The sequence below is a fragment of the Heterodontus francisci genome, chromosome 2 (genome assembly GCF_036365525.1).
Source record: "Heterodontus francisci isolate sHetFra1 chromosome 2, sHetFra1.hap1, whole genome shotgun sequence".
NCBI lineage: Eukaryota > Metazoa > Chordata > Chondrichthyes > Heterodontiformes > Heterodontidae > Heterodontus > Heterodontus francisci.
Genome location: NC_090372.1, coordinates 175,168,875 through 175,188,200, shown reverse-complemented (window position 1 = coordinate 175,188,200; position 19,326 = coordinate 175,168,875). Strand labels below are relative to the sequence as shown.

Below are 19,326 nucleotides of genomic sequence, written 5' to 3'. Positions count from 1 at the left end.
CTAAGATTACTACTCTGCTCGTCCTGCCTTTCAGCTTCCAACCTAACTCCCTATATTCGCTTTTCAGGTCCTCATTCCTTTTCCTAGCTATGTCATTGGTACCGATATCTACCACGACCTCTGGCTGCTCCCCCTCCCCCTTAAGAATCCTGTGGACTCTATCCGAGACATCCCTGACCCTGGCACCCGGGAGGCAACATACCATCCGGGAGTCTCGTTCGGGACCACAGAATCTCCTGTCTGTTCCTCTAACAATTGAATCTCCTATCACTATCGCTCTCCTATTCTCCCCACTTCTCTTCTGAGCCACTGAGCCAGGCTCAGTGCCAGACACCTGGCCACTGTGGCTTTCCTCTGGTAGGTCGTCCCCCCCAACCGTATCCAAAACGGTATCCGTATTATTGAGGGGAACGGCCACAGGGGATCTCTGCACTGTGCGCCTATTCCCTTTCCCTCCCCTGACGGTCACCCAGCTACCTTTATACTGTAACTTAGGTGTCACTACTTCCCTATAACTGCTCGCTATCACCCCCTCAGCATTCATTGTTCTCGGTCATGGAAATAACATCAGCATTGAGTGGATCTGTCTAGACCAGGCATGTAACAGACGAAAGAGATTACAAGGTGCTAAGTGCTGACCATCCAACAGGATGGCTTCAGGAGATGTATTTATGATATTTCCATAAGGATCATCATAAAAAGGACAAGATCGAAGGGTTTGGCACTGCACTCAAGAAGAAGGGTCAGGAATGGTCAACCTGGCTCGTGGACCTACAAATTCTCATTGCATGGAGGACTGTAAGTTATTAACCAAATCCAAGGGGTATTTGGGGCTGATTGTAAGTGTAAAAACCAAATCCTGGGAGTGTTTGGGTTTTGAATTGAGTGAGTTTGGGGCAGAAATGTGGGGTTTTGCCTGTGGTTTTTTGAAAAAGGTTTGGCTTATAAATCATGGTGACTTGTGTGTTTTGGTGGGAGCCGAGGTTAAACCGTGGAGGGATTTAAATCGGACTAACCGATCAAGGTGTTGTGTGGTGTCCTTTAAATTAATTTCTTCTTTGGCCTCCTTGTCTCGAGAGACAATGGGTAAGTGCCTGGAGGTGGTCAGTGGTGTGTGGAGCAGCGCCTGGAATGGCTATAAAGACCAATTCTAGAGTGACAGGCTCTTCCACAGGTGCTGCAGAAAAATTTGTTTGTCGGGGCTGTTACACAGTTGGCTTTCCTCTTGTGCTTCTGTCTTTTTTCCTGCCAACTGCTAAGTCTCTTCGACTCGCCCTGCCTTTATGGCTGCCCGCCAGCTCTGGCGAACGCTGGCAACTGACTCCCATGACTTGTGATCAATGTCACAGGACTTCATGTCGCGTTTGCAGACGTCTTTAAAGCGGAGACATGGACGGCCGGTGGGTCTGATACCAGTGGCGAGCTTGCTGCACAATGTGTCTTTGGGGATCCTGCCATCTTCCATGCGGCTCACATGGCCAAGCCATCTCAAGCGCCGCTGACTCAGTAGTGTGTATAAGCTGGGGATGTTGGCCGCCTCGAGGACTTCTGTGTTGGAGATACGGCCCTGCCACCTGATGCCAAGTATTCTCCGGAGGCAGCGAAGATGGAATGAATTGAGACGTCGCTCTTGGCTGACATATGTTGTCCAGGCCTCGCTGCCATAGAGCAAGGTACTGAGGACACAGGCTTGATACACTCGGACTTTTGTGTTCCGTGTCAGTGCGCCATTTTCCCACACTTTCTTGGCCAGTCTGGACATAGCAGTGGAAGCCTTTCCCATGCGCTTGTTGATTTCTGCATCTAGAGACAGGTTACTGGTGATAGTTGAGCCTTGGTAGGTGAACTCTTGAACCACTTCCAGAGCGTGGTCACCAATATTGATGGATGGAGCATTTCTGACGTCCTGCCCCATGATGTTCGTTTTCTTGAGGCTGATGGTTAGGCCAAATTCATTGCAGGCAGCCGCAAACCTGTCGATGAGACTCTGCAGGCACTCTTCAGTGTGAGATGTTAAAGCAGCATTGTCAGCAAAGAGGAGTTCCCTGATGAGGACTTTCCATACTTTGGTCTTCGCTCTTAGACGGGCAAGGTTGAACAACCTGCCACCTGATCTTGTGTGGAGGAAAATTCCTTCTTCAGAAGACTTGAATGCATGTGAAAGCAGCAGGGAGAAGAAAATCCCAAAAAGTGTGGGTGCGAGAACACAGCCCTGTTTCACGCCACTCAGGATATCTGATGAGGCGCTGCCATGTTGAATTGTGCCTTTCATATTGTCATGGAATGAGGTGATGATACTTAGTAGCTTTGGTGGGCATCCAATCTTTTCTAGTAGTCTGAAGAGACCACGTCTTTGTATCAGGGTGTTAGGAGGGTTTTAATAAACAAGCTTGTGGTTCAGCCCAACCCTGTGTCTATGCGATTTATCCTTTATAAAATGCTCAAGTCAAGAACTATCAGTAAAGGGGGAAACAGGACCGGGCACCGCTTATGAAATGAAATATTGGAAAGACTGAAGCCATTGTTTTCGGTCCCCATTTCAAACTCCATTCCCTAGCTACTGACTCCATCCCTCTCCCTGGCAACAGTCTGCGATTAAGCCAATCTGTTCACACCCTTGGTGTTATGTGTGACCCTGAGATGAGCTACCACCTCATATTCATGCCATCATGAAGCCTGTCTATTTCCACCTCCATAACATTGCCTGATTTCGCCCCTCTCTCAGCTCATCTGCTGCTGAATCCTCATTCATACCTTTGTTACTTCTAGACTTTACTATTCCAATGCACTCCTGGCTGGTCTCCCACATTCTACCATCCATAAACTTGAGATCATCCAAAACACTGCTTCACGTGTATTAATTTGCACCAAGTTCCATTCCCTTATCATCCTTGTGCTTGCTGACCTATGTTGGCACCCAGTTAAGCAATGTCTTGATGTTAAAATTCTCATTGTAGTTTTCAAATATCTCCATGGCCTCATCCCTCTGTACCTACAACCCTCTGAGATATTTGTGCTCCTCTAATCCTGGCCTCTTGAGCAACCCCGATTTTAATCACTTCACTGTTGGTGGCTGTGCCTTCAGTTGCCTAGGCCCTAATTTCTGGAATACCCTCCTTACATGTCTCCATCTCTCTACCTTGTTTTCCTCTTTTAAGACACTCCTTAAAATCCAACTCTTTAACCAAGCTTTTGGTCATCTGACCTAAACTTGGAACCATTGTGAACTGTGAGGAGGATAGTGACAAGTTGGTGGAATGGGCGGGCAAGTGGAAGATGAAGTGTCCAGCTCTAAAGGGGTGCAGGAGCAGAGGGACCTGGGTATATATGTGCATAAATCATTGAAGGTGGCAGGACAGATTGAGAGAAGGGTTAATAAAGCATACAGTATCTTGGGCTTTATTAATAGGGGCATAGAGTACAAGAGCAAGGATGTTATGTTGAACTGGTATAAGATACTAGTTTGGCCTCAACTGGAGTATTACATCCAGTTTTGGGCATCGTACTTTAGGAAAGAAGTGTAGGCATTGGACAGAGTGCAGAACAGAGTGCAGAAAAGATTCACGAGAATGGTTCCAGGGATGAGGAACTTCTGTTATGAAAATAGATTGGAGAAGTCAGGGCTGTTTTCCTTGGAGAAGAGAAGGCTGAGATATGATTTGATAGAGGTATTCAAAATCATGAGGAGTCTGGATAGAGTAGATGGAGAGAAACTGTTCCCACTCATGAAGAATGAGAGGCCATAGTTTCAAGGTTAATGGCAACAGAAGCAATGGTGACATGAGGAGAAACTTTTTCTTACAGTTAGTGTTTAAGTTCTGGATTGCACTGCCTGAGAGTGTAGTGCAGGCAGGTTCAATCGAGGCATTCAAAAGAGAATTAGACTGTTCTATGAAAAGGAAGAATGTGCAGGGTTATGGGGAGAAGATGGGAGAAGAGCATTAGGTGAATTGTTTATATGGTGAGCCAGTGCAGACACGATGGGCCGAATGGCGTCCTTCTGCACTGTAACATTTCTGTGATTCTGTGATATTGCCTTATTTGGCTCGTTATCATATTTTGTTTTATAATGCTCCTGCGAAGCACCTTGCGATGTTTTACTACGTTAAAGATGCGATATGTGACTAATGACTAGTAACTAGTGGGGTATCGCAGGGATCAGTGCTTGGGCCCCAGCTATTTACAATATATATCAATGATTTGGATGTGGGGACCAAATGTAATATTTCCAAGTTTGCGGATGATACAAAATAGTAGTTCGCAGTGGGGAACAGTATAAACTAGGAAATACTGGGGGCTTATAAGAAAGGTACAGCAATAATCATGGGTGATTTTAATGTGCATATAGACTGGATTAATCAAATTGGCAAGGGTAGCCTTGAGGGCGAATTCATTGAATGTATTAGCGATTGTTTTTTGGAGCAATATGTTGTGGAACCAACCAGAGAGCAGGCTATTCTAGATTTGGTATTGTGTAATGAGGTGGGATTAATTAATGATCTCATAGTTAAGGATCCTCTAGGGAAGAGTGATCATAGCATGCTAGAATTTCAAATTCAGTTTGACGGCGAGATGCTGGAGTCCCACATTAGCGTTCTGGAGTTAAACAAAGGTAATTACATAAGCATGAGGACATATTTGGCCCTAGTGGATTGGGCAGGAAGACTAAAAGGTAGGACAGTTGATGAGCAGTGGCAGATGTTTAAGGAGATATTCAATTCCTCCCAACTAAAATATATTCCAGAGAGGAATAAAGATTGTAAGAGGGGGAAAAAATATCCATGGCTAAGCAAGGAAGTTAAGGATAACATAAAGACAAAAACTAAGACATACCATATTGCAAAGGCCAGTGGCAGGCTGGAAGATTGGGAAACGTTTGAAGATCAACAAAGGGTTACTAAAAAAGTAACAAAAAGAGCAAAGGTAAATTATGAAAGAAAACTAGCGCAAAATATAAAAAACAGATAGCAAAAGCTTCTATAAGTAGATTAAAGGGAAGAGAGTAGCTAAAGTGAATGTTGATCCCTTGGAGGATGAGACTGGGGAGTTAATTGTGGGGAACACAAATGGCAGAGATACTAAATCAATATTTTGCCTCAGTTTTCATGGTGGAGGACACTAATACCATCCCAACAGGAACAGCTAATGCAGAGGTTATGGAAAGGGAGGAACTTAGAACAATCATCATCACTAGTTAAAAAATACTGAGCAAACTATTGGGAGTGAAGGCAAACAAGTCCCCAGGGCCTGATGGCCTACATCCTAGGGTCCTAAAGGAAATGGCAGCGGAGATAGTGGATCCATTGGTTATAATATTCCAAAATTCCCTGGATGCAGGCAAGCTTCCAGTGGATTGGAAAAATGCTAATATAACACCCTAATTCAAAAAGGGAGGGAGGCAGAAAGTAGGAAACTGTAGACCAATTAGTTTAATATCTGACGTTGGGAAATTATTCGAATTCATTATTAAGGAAGTAATAACAGGACATTTAGAAAGTTAAAACACAATCCATCAGAGTCAGCATGGTTTTATGAAGGGTAAATCATGTTTGACTAATTTGCTAGAGTTCTTCGAAGATATAACAAGCAAAGTGGATAATGGGGATCCTGTAGAAGTAGTATCTAGACTTCTAGAAGGCATTTCATAAGCTGCTGCACAAAAGGTTAATACACAAGGTAAGATCACATCGGGTTAGGGGCAATTTATTAGCTTGGATAGAGGATTGGCTAACCAACAGAAAACAGAGAGTCAGGATAAATGGGTGTTTTTCTGGTTGGCCAGATGTAACTAGTGGGGTGTCACTGGGTTCGGTCCTCGGGCCCCAACTATTTACGATCTATATTAATGACTTGGATGCAGGGATAGAAGGTACTATAGCCAGATTTGCCGATGACACTAAAATAGGTGGGATAGTAAGTTGCAATAAAGAAATAAGAAATTTACAAATGGATATGGATAGGTTAGGTGAATGGGCCAAAATTTGGCAGATGGAGTTTAACATGGATAAGTGTGAGCTTATCCATTTTGGGCAGAAGATTAGAAAGGCAAATTATCTAAATGGAGAGAAACTTCAGAGTGTTTCGGTGCAGAGGGATCTGGGTGTCCTCGTGCATGAATCGCAGAAAACTAGTATGCAAGTACTGCAGGTAAAAAGGAAGGCGAATGGAATTTTGGCATTTATTGCTAAAGGAATAGAGTATAAAAGTAGGGAAGTGTTGCTGCAACTGTACAAGGCAGTAGTGAGACCGCACCTGGAGCACTGCATACAGTTTTGGTCCCCTTACTTGAGGAGGGATGTAGTTACATTTGAGGCAGTTCAGAGGAGGTTCATTAGATTGATTCCAAAGATGAGGGGTTTGTCTTATGAAGAGAGATTGAGCAGTTTAGGCCTTTACTCTCTAGAGTTTAGAAGAATGAGAGGAGATCTAATTGAGGTAGATAAGATGATTAAGGGATTGACAAAGTAGACGTAGAGAGGATGTTTCCTCTGGTGGGGCAATCAAGAAAGAGAGGTCATAGTTTTAGGATAAGGGGTAGTAGATTTAAAACAGAGATGAGGAGAAATTACTTCTCTCAAAGGGTCGTGAGTCTGTGGAATTCACTACCCCAGAGTACGGTGGATGCCGGGACATTGAGTAAATTTAAGGAGGATATCAACAGATTTTTAATTAGTAATGGGTTGAAGGGTTATGGAGAATGGGCAGAAAAGTGGAGTTGAGGCTGAGATGAGATCAGCCATGATCGTATTGAATGGCGGAGCAGGCTCGAGGAGCTGAATTGCCTACTACTGCTCCTAGTTCTTATGTTCTTATGTTCTAGGTGGGAATGTCTGTTGTAAGAAAAATGCAAAGTGGCTTCAAGGGGATATGAACAGACTTAATGAGTGGGCAAGAACGTGGCAGATGGAATATAATGTGGAAAAATGTGAGGTTATCCATTTTGGTAGGGGGAACAGATATGCAGAGCATTTCTTTAATGGTAAGAGATTAGAAAGTGTAGATATACAAAGGGACCTGGGTGTCCTTGTCAATAAGTCACTGAAAGCTAACATGCAGGTGCAGCAAGCAATTAAGAAGGCTAATGGTATGTTAGCTTTTATCGCAAGACGATTTGAGTACACGAGTAGTGAAATCTTGCTTCAGTTGTATAGAACCTTGGTTAGACCACACCTGTAGTACTGTGTGCAGTCTTGGTCCCCTGACCTTAGGAAGGATATTACTGCCCTGGAGGGAGTGCAACGAAGGTTCACCAGACTTGTTCCTGGGATGGCAGGACTGTCCTATGAAGAGTGATTGGGGAAGCTGGACCTCTATTCTCTAGAGTTTCGAAGAATGAGAGGTGATCTCATTGAAACCAACAAAATACTTAAAGGGATAGACAGGGTAGATGCAGTAAGATGTTTCCCTTGGTTGGGGAGTCCAGAACCAGGGGACACAATTTTAAAATAAGGGGGAAGCCACTAGTAACAGAGATGAGGAGAAATTTCTTTACTCAGAGGGTTGTGCTTCTTTGGAACTCTCTACCTCAGAGGGCTGTGGAAGCTCAGTCATTGAGTATATTTAAAGCAGAGATTGACAGATTTCTAAATACCAGTGACATAAAGGGATATGGGGAAAGTGTGGTAAAAAGGCATTGAAGTGGATAATCGTATTGAATGGTGGGGCAGGCTAGATGGGCCTGAATGGCCTACTCCTGTTCCTATGTTCCTCTATAAATATAAGTTGTTGTATAGAACTGTAATAAAGAATTGATTCCGTAATTCTCTACTCCCAGCAAGGAAGCATGTTTTCAGATTGGAGATAGGACTGCAAAATTGTAATATTGATTCTCAGATCAGTGCTCCTTGCAAATAAAGTTCCCTACCAGGAGTGCAGGATCATGGAGTCACTTTTTAAAACTTTGGGTTGGATTTTCTTGCTCATTCCAATTGTGGGTTTCATGATGGGGGTGGGGGGCCGGAGAATCAGGCAGAATCGCTGGCCACAGAACCAGATGCCGGGAATCCCAGTTCCGATTCTCCCGGAAGCGGAATAGGCCGACGACGGCCTTCCCACCCAGAGGCCAAATAAGGACCTTTTCCCGTCGCCGCTGGGATCTTACCAGTGGCGGGTGGGGCGGGGGGGGGGCCTCCGCCACGCGGGGAGAACACCTTGGAAAATGAGACGCCTCCCTGCGGGCTTAGGCGCAATTTGTGGCCTATGGAGGACCCCCACTGGGAATATTTGAGCTCCCCCCATCGCCGGACTGAACACCCATCCCCCCCACCTCCCCTCGCCAGGGTCTTCTGGACTGGCTTTGGCGACCCCCGCCTCACTTATCTCTGGTGCGGGGTTTCACCACTGGCCCTGGATGTAAGGCCTCTGCCGTACAGGCAGTGGCCACCGTTCCTGGTGGTGCTGCCAATACTGTAAAATGCCGGCCCTGTGATTGGCTGGCAGCTCTTGGAGGTGAGATTCCCATCCCTATTAAGTGTTTAAAGGGACAAGATCCTGCCTCCTTAAACTTTGAACTCAAAAGACCACAGCATCGCGCCAGCGGTCAGAAAAAATGTAGAGACAGGGCTCCCCCCCACTTCTTGGTCTGGAGCCAGGAACCCTGCCTCCTGCACAAAATCCAGCCATAAAAGTGCCCTCCTTGGTGATGCTCTCCATAAAATGTTGAAAAAGCAAACAATCATTTACAGCATTAGCAAAACTCTCTCTCCATTTAGCTGTGCTATATCTACCCACTTAATGGAAGGATAGTTTGCATGTGCTTTCTTTCACTAGTACAAGCAGTGGAGTAAGCTTGATGTGTTTCAGGTTGAACAAACAAATGCCTAGTGACAGATATGTGCCAACTCTGCAGCCCATCCTGGGTGTGAATAAATGGCCATGCATCAGTTAGGTTCACAAGATAATTACAGATAAGGAAGGCCATTCAGCCCATTTTAATTCATCCACCCAAAGATCCTATTAATTCCTATTTTGGCATCCAATTGCTTCATAAATTATTCTAGGGTTACCATTCTTCTATCGAGAAGTTTACTTCACATGTTTAACAGTTTGTCAGAAGAAGAATTTCCTGATATCAGGGTAAAATTATCTTCTACTAGTTTGTACTCGTGCTCCCCTAGTTCTATTCCCACAGTTTACTTCAAAGTAATATTCCAGATTCACTTTTTCTATTTTCTTAACAACTTTACATATCTCCAAAAGGTCACCTCACAGATGCTTCCTTTTCAGACTGAAAAGCCCAAATTTCATTAGATTTTATTTATAACTCAGACCCCTGACACTGGGCCTGTGACTCTTCTCTGCATTGCATCCACTGATGAATATTTGTCTTGTTTCTTAGTGACTAAAGCTGAATTCAATATTCAAAGTGCGGTCTGACCAGAAAATTGCACATTCTTGGCAGGTGCTGCAAAATTGTGGGAACATTATCACCTCTTCTGACTTTGCTACACTAGTGTGCCCACTTCCCACCAGGTCAGCACCTGAATACCAGCATTCATAAATCTGATTTTTAAAATATAAGTGTGTTTTATCAAATTGCTTCTGTATTTTATAATCTGGAGGCATCTCTTTTTGTGGTTTTTCTGAGGTTTTGATGATTTTTCACCATTAGTGAAGCAAGCATGGAAGTTAAGCTGTGATTGCAACCTATCATCCATCTTAAACCCCTAGATTTGGCACCTCAGAAACATGACCAAAGTAGAACATAGAAGAGTTCAGTGTTCACAAAGAACAGGCTGCAGAGCAGGGTTGTCCAACCTGTTAGCGTGGGGGAGGGCCACATTACAATTTTTGTCTTACATAGGGAGCCGGTGAGACATTTTCGGAAAAATAAAGGCATCAAAAATTTATCTCACTATTAATCAAAACAACAGCAAATGTCCATTTTTGTGAAGAAGCTTTAAATGAGAAGATTCATTTATTGACTTATTTTCTCATCACTATGTTGGACACTGATTTAACAAGACACCTGGCACTTTTTTGCTTGCACAAGTAGCCAATGTTTGCCCGCACACTTGCTGTAGTGATGCGGAGTATTCTGGATAGTTCTCCATCTGTCAGGAGTGATCTTGATCACTCTCTATCCCTTGTTCTCTGCCTGTCTGTCTCTCTCTCTCCATGTGTCCCCCTTCTCTGTGTTTTCCCCTCTCTGTGTTGTTTCTCCCTCTTTCTCTGTCCCCCCTCTCTGTTCCTCCCTCTCCCTCTGTTCCCTTCTCCCTTTCTCTCTGCCCTCTCTCTCTTTTTGCCCCCTCTCTCTCTGTTCCCCCTCTCTCTCTGTTCCCCTCTTCCTCTCTGCCATCTCTCTCTCTCTTTTTGCTCCCCTTCTTTCGCTCTCTGTTCCCTCTCTCTCTGCCCCTCTTTCTCTCCGTTCCCCCTCTCTCCCTCTGCCCCCTTTCTCTGCCTCCCCCTCTCTCTGTCTCCACTCTATCTCTCTGTTCCCCTCGCTCTCTCTCTCCAAGCTGCAGCGAGTGGAAGTACTCTATACAGCAGCTTTGTGGTTGGTCAGTTTTTAAAAAGTATTCACGTTGTCAGTTTCACAGCTGACCATTGCTGACATCGGGACAGCAGTTTCCTAACTTCAGACAGATTTGGGGTTTTCCGGCAGGTTCAGATTTTTTTTAAAAAGCCTGCTGGAAAACTCCGAATCTGTCCGAAGTTGGGTAACCACTGTTCCCGATGTTAGCACCTGTCAGCTGTGAAACTAACTTGCGATTTTTTTGAAAAAACGGGTCTGAAAGAAGACAATGGAAAACCTACTGTACAGGATAAGGTTCCCAATGATTTAGATTGACTGGAAATGTATAGGGCAAAGGGAACAGATGTAACTGAGATAAAAGCAAAATACTGCGGATGCTGGAAATCTGAAACAAAAACAAGAAATGCTGGATTCACTCAGCAGGTCTGGCAGCATCTGTGGAAAGAGAAGCAGAGTTAACGTTTCGGGTCAGTGACTGAGAGTTTGGTACAGACCACCAGATCAAATCAAAAAGCTCAAGTCACTAGGTGAAGGGATGGAATAGACAAGTGCAAAAAGAAAGATCGTGCTAATACAATATTTTAATTAACCTAATATAAAATTAGAATGCCTAAATAATATCTGAGCTGGAAAATGTAATGTATGAATAGGAACATAGGTCAGAAGCCTTTGCTTTCTGAATGCTTTCTGACCCAGTGTATGAGCGAAACCAGATGACGTAATTCATATCTGAATTTAGCAATGGTAAGTTAATTGAGAACCCTTAAGGATGCAAATAGAGTCAAACAGAGGATGAACGAAAAATAGTTCCGAAGCAATCTCTAGAGAAGGCACTAGCACCGCCCCACCCATTATAGGAGGCATTACTTCCGTACAGTCATGTCCAGCCATTATAGTGAAGCAGTCAGCCAAGTAAAAAGAATGCTGAGCTATACTGCCAACTCATCAGAGTATAAAACATGATGTTGAAGCTACATACTGCCCTGGTTAGCCCACTGTTGAATACTGTGTTCAGTTCTGTTCAATAGTTTTAACGCAAAAAGTCAACATGAGTACAAAATGGGATATTGCATTATATAACAATATATGGAGCAATTATTCCTGCATGCAATGTCTACATATACAGCCCATTCTCTAGTGAAATTGTGTTTATAAGGACTTATTACAGCTCTTGGTCCATAGATTGACAATTTCAGATAGGTTGTGGGAATAACTGGTAACATCATGTAAAAGATCATTCAAAAATCATTCAAAATGCACTATGTAGAAGTTAAATTATTTTGCAGAAATTAGATTATACACATTTCATATCAAGGTCAAAAACACATTTTATAATCAATATGGTTGGATGACTTACAGTTCAGCTTCCCTCGAGCTCTTCTCTTTCAGCAATTTAAATGAAACTATCCAGCAAAGCACAGTCAGTAAAATGTCTGTTAATGTTGCAACATATGCTAGAATTTGCAATACGTAAGTCAAGTTGTAAAATGATCTGTTGAACTGTCTGATCTTTCAGTACATATCTTTGTACTATGCAGTGCAGACTTTTGCTATTGTGACTGATTTTCCTCTGGAATGCACTAGTTAAAATGGTGACTATGTGCTCACGTATTTTTGTCGCACTCAGAGGTTTTTAACCACATACAGAAATTGCTGAATCTTGTTCTGTTGCCCTGTGAGTTTATGCATTTGCACTGCAGAGCTACTGAATGGAGTGGAACTACATTTGCATTAATTCTGGGTGGCTTGAGCTATCTTGGTAGTGGACAATTAAACAACTGACAGGACCGAAGAAACTCCACAAACATCCCCATCCTCAATGATGGGGCAGCCCAGCGCATCAATGCTAATGATAAGGCTGAAGCATTTGCATCCATCTTCAGCCAGAAGTGCTGAGTGGATGATTCATCTCGGTCTCCTCCTGCAGTCCCCAGCATCACAGTTGCCAGTCTTCAGCCAATCCTATCACTCCGCGCGATAGCAAGAAATGACTGAATGCACTGGATACTGCAAAGGCTATGGGCCCTGACAATATTCTGGCAATAGTACTGAAGACTTGTGCTCCAAAACTAGCCATGCCCCCAGCCAAGCTGTTCCAGTACAGCTACAACACTGGCATCTACCCAGCAACATGGAAAATTGCCCAGGTCCTAACCACAAAAAGCAAGACAAATCCAACCCAGCCAATTACAGCCCTATCAGTCTATTCCTGATCATCAGCAAAGTGATGGAAGGGATCATCGACTGTGCTATCAGGCGGCACTGGCTCAGCAATACCCTGCTTACTGATGCTCAGTTTGGGTTCCGCCAGGACCATTCAGCTCCTGACCTCATGACAGCCTTGGTCTAAACATAGACAAAAGTGCTGAACTCAAGAGTTGAGGTGAGAGTGACTGCATTTGACAGCAAGTCAGCATTTGACCGAGTATGGCATCAAGGAGCCCTAGCAAAACTAGAATTAAAAGGAATAGGGGGAAAATACTCTGCTACCTAGCGCAAAGGAAGATGGTTGTGGTTGATGGAGGCCAATCATCTCAGTCCCAGGACATCACTGCAGGAGTTCCTCAGTGTAGTTTCCTAGGCTCAACCATCTTCAGCTGCTTCATCAATGACCTTCCCTCCATCATAAGGTGAGAAGAGGGATGTTCGCTGATGATTGCATAATGTTCAGCACCATTTGTGACTCCTCAGATACTGAAGCAGCCCATGTTCATATTCAGCAAGACCTGGACAACATTCAGGCTTGGGCTGATAAGTGGCAAGTAACATTTGTGCCACACAAGTACAGGCAATGACCATCTCAAACAAGAGAGAATCTAACCATCTCCCCTTGATGTTCAATGACATTACCATGGCTGAACCTCCACCATTAACATCCTGGGGAGTCACATTTGACCAGAAACTGAACTGGACCAGCCACATAAATGCTGTGGCTACAAAAGCAGGTCTGAGGCTGGGAATTATGTGGTGAGTAACTCACTTCCTGACTCCCCAAAGCCTGTCCACCATCTACAAGGCACAAGTCAGGAGTGCGATCGAATACTCTCCACTTGCCTGGATGGGTGCAGCTCCAACAACACTTAAGAAGCTCAACACCATCCAGGACAAAGCAGCCCTCTTGATTGGCATCTCATCCACCACCTTCAACATTCACTCCCTACACCACCGACGCACAGTGGCAGCAGTGTGTACCATCTACAAGATGCACTGCAGCAGCTCACCAAGGCTCCTTCGACGGCACCTTCCAAACCTGTGACCTCTACCACCTAGAAGAACAAGGGCAGCAAATGCATGGGAACACCACCACCTGCAAGTTCCCCTCCAAGTCACACACCATCCTGACTTGGAACTAGATTGCCGTTCCTTCACTGTCACTGGGTCAAAATCCTGAAACTCCCTTCCTACATCTCAAGGACTACAGTGGTTCAAGAAGAGAGCTCACCATCACCTTCTTAAGGACAATAAATGCTGGTCTCACCAGCGACATCCATATCCCCCCAATGAATAAATAAAAAAACCTTTCCCATCCTTTGTAATTACCCTTATCAATTTTGTATGCATATGTCATTGAAATGAAATCTGATTAAACAATGATTTATGAGTGTACAAAATATGAAAGGTCCAAGGGGCTGGATTTTACGAGCCTTTGGGGACGGGAATTAATTGGCTGCCACTGACAAGATGCGATTCCAGGTCCCGCTGACCGCCAAAGAGGGGTCACCCCCACCCCACCTCGCCCAACCTTTGACCCTGGCGGTGCGACCTCTGCCATCAGTACTAAATTCAGCCCCTTGGATCTGGAAAAAATAATAAAAAGCTTTGAGCTCAACATTGCATTGTCTGTTATTTTAAGGGACATTAATTGACTTTTAATGGGGTTAAGAGTTCTATTAAAATTGCAGACAATGCACAAGCAATTGTACAGTAAAATTGAACAATGAAGTTGCCAAGCTTTATTTATTTAAGGGTGAATTTACACCACCAACAGTGTAATCTGGATTCAAGGCCTGACTTAGCACCGGCGAAGAACAACACTATTTAGGGCTGCTGAGCTGGCAAGGGCCTGATAGCATCATTCAGACCCCAAAAACACTTTAACCTGCATCAGCAAAGTCGACTCCTGATGCTGGTACCTTCAAGAAAACCTAGCTGGAAAGAATCAGAATTCAGCCCATCATGCTTGTGCTGACTCTTTGAAGAGTTATCTAATTAGCCCCACTCCTCTGCTTTTTCCCCATTGTCGAGCGAATTTCTTCTTTTCAAGGATATATCCAATTCTTTATTTCAATGTTACTGTTAAATCTGCTTTCAACGCCCTCTTAGGCAGTGCATTCCAGATTGAAACAACTCACTGCACAAAACATTCTCTTAAACTTCCCCCTGGATTTTTTGCCAATTAGCTTAAATCTATGTCTGCTGGTGACAATATCAAAACACTTCATCAATTTGAACATCTCTATTAAATCTTCCTTTAATCTTCTCTGCTCTAAGGAGAACAATCCCAGCTTCGCTAGACTCTCCACATAACTGAAGTCCCTCATTCTTGGTATCGTTCTAGTAAATCTCCTCTGCACCCTCTCAAAGGCCTTGATTTTCTTCTTAAAATGTTGTGCCTAGAATTAGGCACAATGCTCCATCTGGGGCCTAATGGTGATTTATAAAGGTTTAGCATAACTTCTTTGTTTTTGTACTCTCTTCCTCTATTTATAAAGCCAGGATTCCCATCTGCTTTTTTTAACAGCTTGATCAACTTGTCCCCCTACCTTCAAAGATTTAGGGCTGAATTTTCGGGCCTGTTGGGGTGTGCATGGAGAAGGGCAGGGTTCTAAAATACCAGTGCCAACTGGCATGCTGGTTTCCCGACACTATTCCCAGCACTGGCCATTTTCACCAGGGTGGGGGTAGGCAGACCAGTAATCCTGCCTGACCTATGATGAAGGCCAATTAAGGTGGTTAAGGAGCTCATTAAGAGCTTGTTAATGGTGGATGTTGTGATTTTCTCTGGGGCACATGGGCTGCATGGGCTGTCTGGGGCAGACCAGGTGAATGGAGGCAGGTACACAGTGGGAAGCCATTCATGGCTGCCCCAGGGAATTATCTGGGCCCCATAAAAAGGCAAACAGCATAGCAGGGAACTCAGCCATTGGGAAACAGGTGCCATTAGTGCAGGGAAGGTGGTGGGGAAAGTGGGTAGTAAGCACTCTGGCAGTGCAGAGGGTCAACACCTTCCTGGCATTGTGGGGGCATAAAAGCAGGGGGCAAGGCTGCCAATTGCAATCGGTGAGCACAAGGAATGCAACAGCTGTCAGTGGGAACAGGGCTCTCAGTTTTTGGGGCTGTGGCGAAGCAACACCCTCCACAGGAAGGGTGGAGCCCTGGGCATCAGGATGGCAGGAGACAGGGATGAGAGGCAGGAAGGACATGGAAGCCATACCTTCAGCATCGGATTTACTGCTGAAGATGGAGAAATCTGGAGATGACCGAGAGCCAGTGCTGCAGTAGACCATGACTCTCCAGGCAGATGGTCACAGATATCAGTGCCCTCATCACATTAAGACCTCACACCTCACAGCACAAGGAATGCTCTGCCAGTAGCTGTCAAAGTCACTGTGGCCTTGAACTTCTTCGCATCTGGTTCCCTCCAAGCATCAGCTGCGAACCTTGGTGGCATCTTGAAAATGGCAGCACACCATTGCATCTCGCAGGTCACTGCTGCTCTATTTATTTATTTATTTTTTATTTAGAGATACAGCACTGAAACAGGCCCTTCGGCCCACCGAGTCTGTGCCGACCAACAACCACCCATTTCTACTACCCTACAGTAATCCCATATTCCCTACCACCTACCTACACTAGGGGCAATTTACAATGGCCAATTTAGCTATCACCTGCAAGTCTTTGGCGGTGTGAGGAAACCAGAGCACCCGGCGAAAACCCACGCGGTCACAGGGAAAACTTGCAAACTCCGCACAGACAGTACACAGAATTGAACCCAGGTCCCTGGAGCTGTGAGGCTGCGGTGCTAACCAGAGCTGGGCAGTACATTCAGGTCATGACAGATGGGGCCTCACTGACACCAAGGGCAGTGGGTTTTGCTGCCGTCACTGGATTCCCCCAGGTGCAGGGCATCATCGATTGCACTCATGTGGCCATCAAGGCACTGACTAACTGGCCAGTGAGTTCCATCAACAAGAAGGCTTCCTCTCCCTCAACATTCTGCTAGGCTGTGACCAAAACAAGAGCTTCCTCCAAGTGTGCTCTCTCTTTCCTGGCAACCGCCATGACTCCTTCATCCTCTACCAGTCCAGGCTGCCACAGCTCTTTACTCCAAACTCTGTGGATGGATTCAAGGGAACAAGGGATATCCCTTGAAGAAATGGCTACTCACCCCCCTATGAGGGCCCCAAGCAGAGGCACCAGCTGAGCAAGGCTGTGTCTGTCCTCCCTCCTCCAAGGGGGACTGCCCACAGTTGCCTCTGCCTCTGACATCTCCCCCTGCACATTGGTGCTGTGCTCCTCACCCAGTGCCACTCTATCGAAATGCATATGAGGATCCAGCAAGGTGAGTGTTTATGTGCTGAGGACGGTGTGCATGTAAGGTGTGACGGTGCTTATTTGGAGCTTTGCTGCTCCTCATGGTCAAGTGATGGTGAGGGAGAAGGTCTCCTCGGGTCGGCATCTGTACCTGTGGGAGATACAAAGAAGTGATCATGAGAGCTTGCCTTGGAGAGTGGAAGCCTCTACAGTTCTGAGGCTTCCCAATGAAACTCAGTATATGGCATGCTGTCAGATGGGATAGAGTTCAATGCACTCCCTTAATGAGTGCATTGCTCTCTCGAATCTCCATCTCCACCATGAATGCCCATATTGCCAAGGCCAACTTCCCCATGGTCCACAATACTGGCTATTTTCATTTCTCGTTCCTCCATGGGTGTGATGATTTGAAGGTAGGGAACTCCTCCACCTGTTTGGGCCCTCTCTCAGGCATTATGTGTCTGTTACTCCTGCAAGGACAAAAGTGAGCATGATAAGGCACTGCAACCCTCTATGGCCAATGGCAGCTGCTTCTATTCATTAGAAGGTGCATGTATAAGTGGTGACAAGTCCTCAGCAGCACTCTGGCTCAGAGCCATTCTGAGGGGTCAGTAAGTGGCCTGTGGACACACCCCTCCCATTTTCAGGAGCAGCATGTGCTCTGAGGCTCTTCTGCTTGTTTGTCTGCTGGAGGGTGAATACCCAGAGGTCTGTCCTGAGGGTTGAAGATAGGACTCACCTTCCCAGAGCATATCAGGTTATTGAACCTTTTCCCACACTGGATCCAAGTTTTTCTGACCACACTTCTTCCATTGACTGTGGCAGTGATGTCAATCCTTGCCTGCTTTGTCTGGGTAGATGCCCTCCTCCTGCCACCATCTGGGAAGAGGACCTCCCTCATCCTCCTCACAGCCTCTAGCATGACTTCCAGCTCCACATCTGAAAGTCGAGTGGATGCCCTGCCCCTGGTTCAAGGTCTCTGCCTCTGCTGAGACATTGTGGAATTCAAGTTTTCTGTGATCTTTTCATCTGTAAAATGGCAGCCAGAGTAATGGCTGTCGTGGTGAGTTGACTGGCCTCCCTTTACCCCACAGCCCTGCAGCCTTTAATTGGCTATCAAACCTGTCCCCATAATAATTAAGGGGTTTCCCCTGTGAAACATGGAGCCCATTACTGTTTCCCCCAAGGGGGGATACTCAGGACCCGGAAACAGAGCCGACTTCTGTTTCCCACCCCCACAGCAAAACTCCAGCTCAGTGTATGCAAACCTTGAGGTTTCTATGTTCCTGCGCCTCCTTTAAAATTGCAACACTTTGCTTTTATTGCCTCTCTTAATTTTTCCTTCCAATATGCATCACTTCACACTTTTCTATGGTAAATTGCATTATCAACTTTCAAAAGGCAAGCTTATTTAGTCTGATTTTTTCTAAAGGTTTCCTTCTGGGGCCCAGTGATCACCTCAGATGCCCCCTCCATGTACTCAGACTTAACTTTGCCAGGGACTGTTCTTCCAGGGTGCAGCACCTTGCTTCCCTTACCCGCTCCTGACTGCCACTGCCATATCATTGACACTAGGATTGGGTGGGAGTGGGGCTTAACTTATTTAAATGAGTTAAAATGAAATGGGCTCATGCTGGTAAGCCAGAGTGAGTCTGATGGTTGTCCCAACGTCCCCACCGTCCAGCTTAAAATCAGGGCTTCATTGTGACTTTTAACTGAGGTACTCTTCAATCTGGTTCCTCAAATGAAACACCGTACAGGGCAATTAGTGACGTCAGCAAAGATGGTCTCCTGTCCCGCTGGCTGTACCTTTGCATGTTCTGGTTACATTCCCTTCTCATCTCCACTAACAGCTGGCTGAGAAACAGCTATCACATCAAACAGACAGCTTTCAGGCCAGATGCAGGACTTCAAATTAAATTAATATTGCAGGGGTTAGGCACGAGATTATTGTTGGTGGGAATGGTGATAGTTAATGGGTGTTAGGGAAGCCTGTTGGGAAATGATTTTGATCTAATGTTATATATGTTCAGACAGCTTCAATAGAGGGAGATCATGTTACATGCACTTGGTGACTGTTTCCCAAGACCTGGAGCAATTGGTCTCCATTCTGAGCCCTTTTACGAGATTAACAAGAATAAAGACCTGTCAAATCTCATTCAATTGGCACGAGACTCATTTTCCGCTCTCAAAAAATAAATAAATTCAGTTCCATTTGTTCCAGTGTTTAAGTGTGTTTGTGACATCAAATTCCACTGCTAACATTTCTGTCATTTTGATTTTGCTGACAAATTTAGGTAAATAACTAAGGTCCAGAG

At 45.1% G+C, this 19,326-nt stretch overlaps 1 protein-coding gene across 2 annotated transcripts in view; it reads right to left on the bottom strand.

Moving 5' to 3' along the window:
• The window catches only part of apbb1ip (amyloid beta (A4) precursor protein-binding, family B, member 1 interacting protein), a 156,288-nt gene that overhangs the window by 101,944 nt on the left and 35,018 nt on the right, over positions 1-19,326 (bottom strand). The window contains exon 1 of one of the 2 annotated variants that reach the window (XM_068013912.1): positions 11,832-11,935. The exons of the other annotated variant lie outside the window; for it this stretch is intronic. The gene's annotated coding sequence lies outside the window, so the exon portion shown is untranslated. Of the gene's footprint in view, positions 1-11,831; positions 11,936-19,326 lie in introns of those variants that run through there. 2 annotated transcript variants of the gene reach the window in all.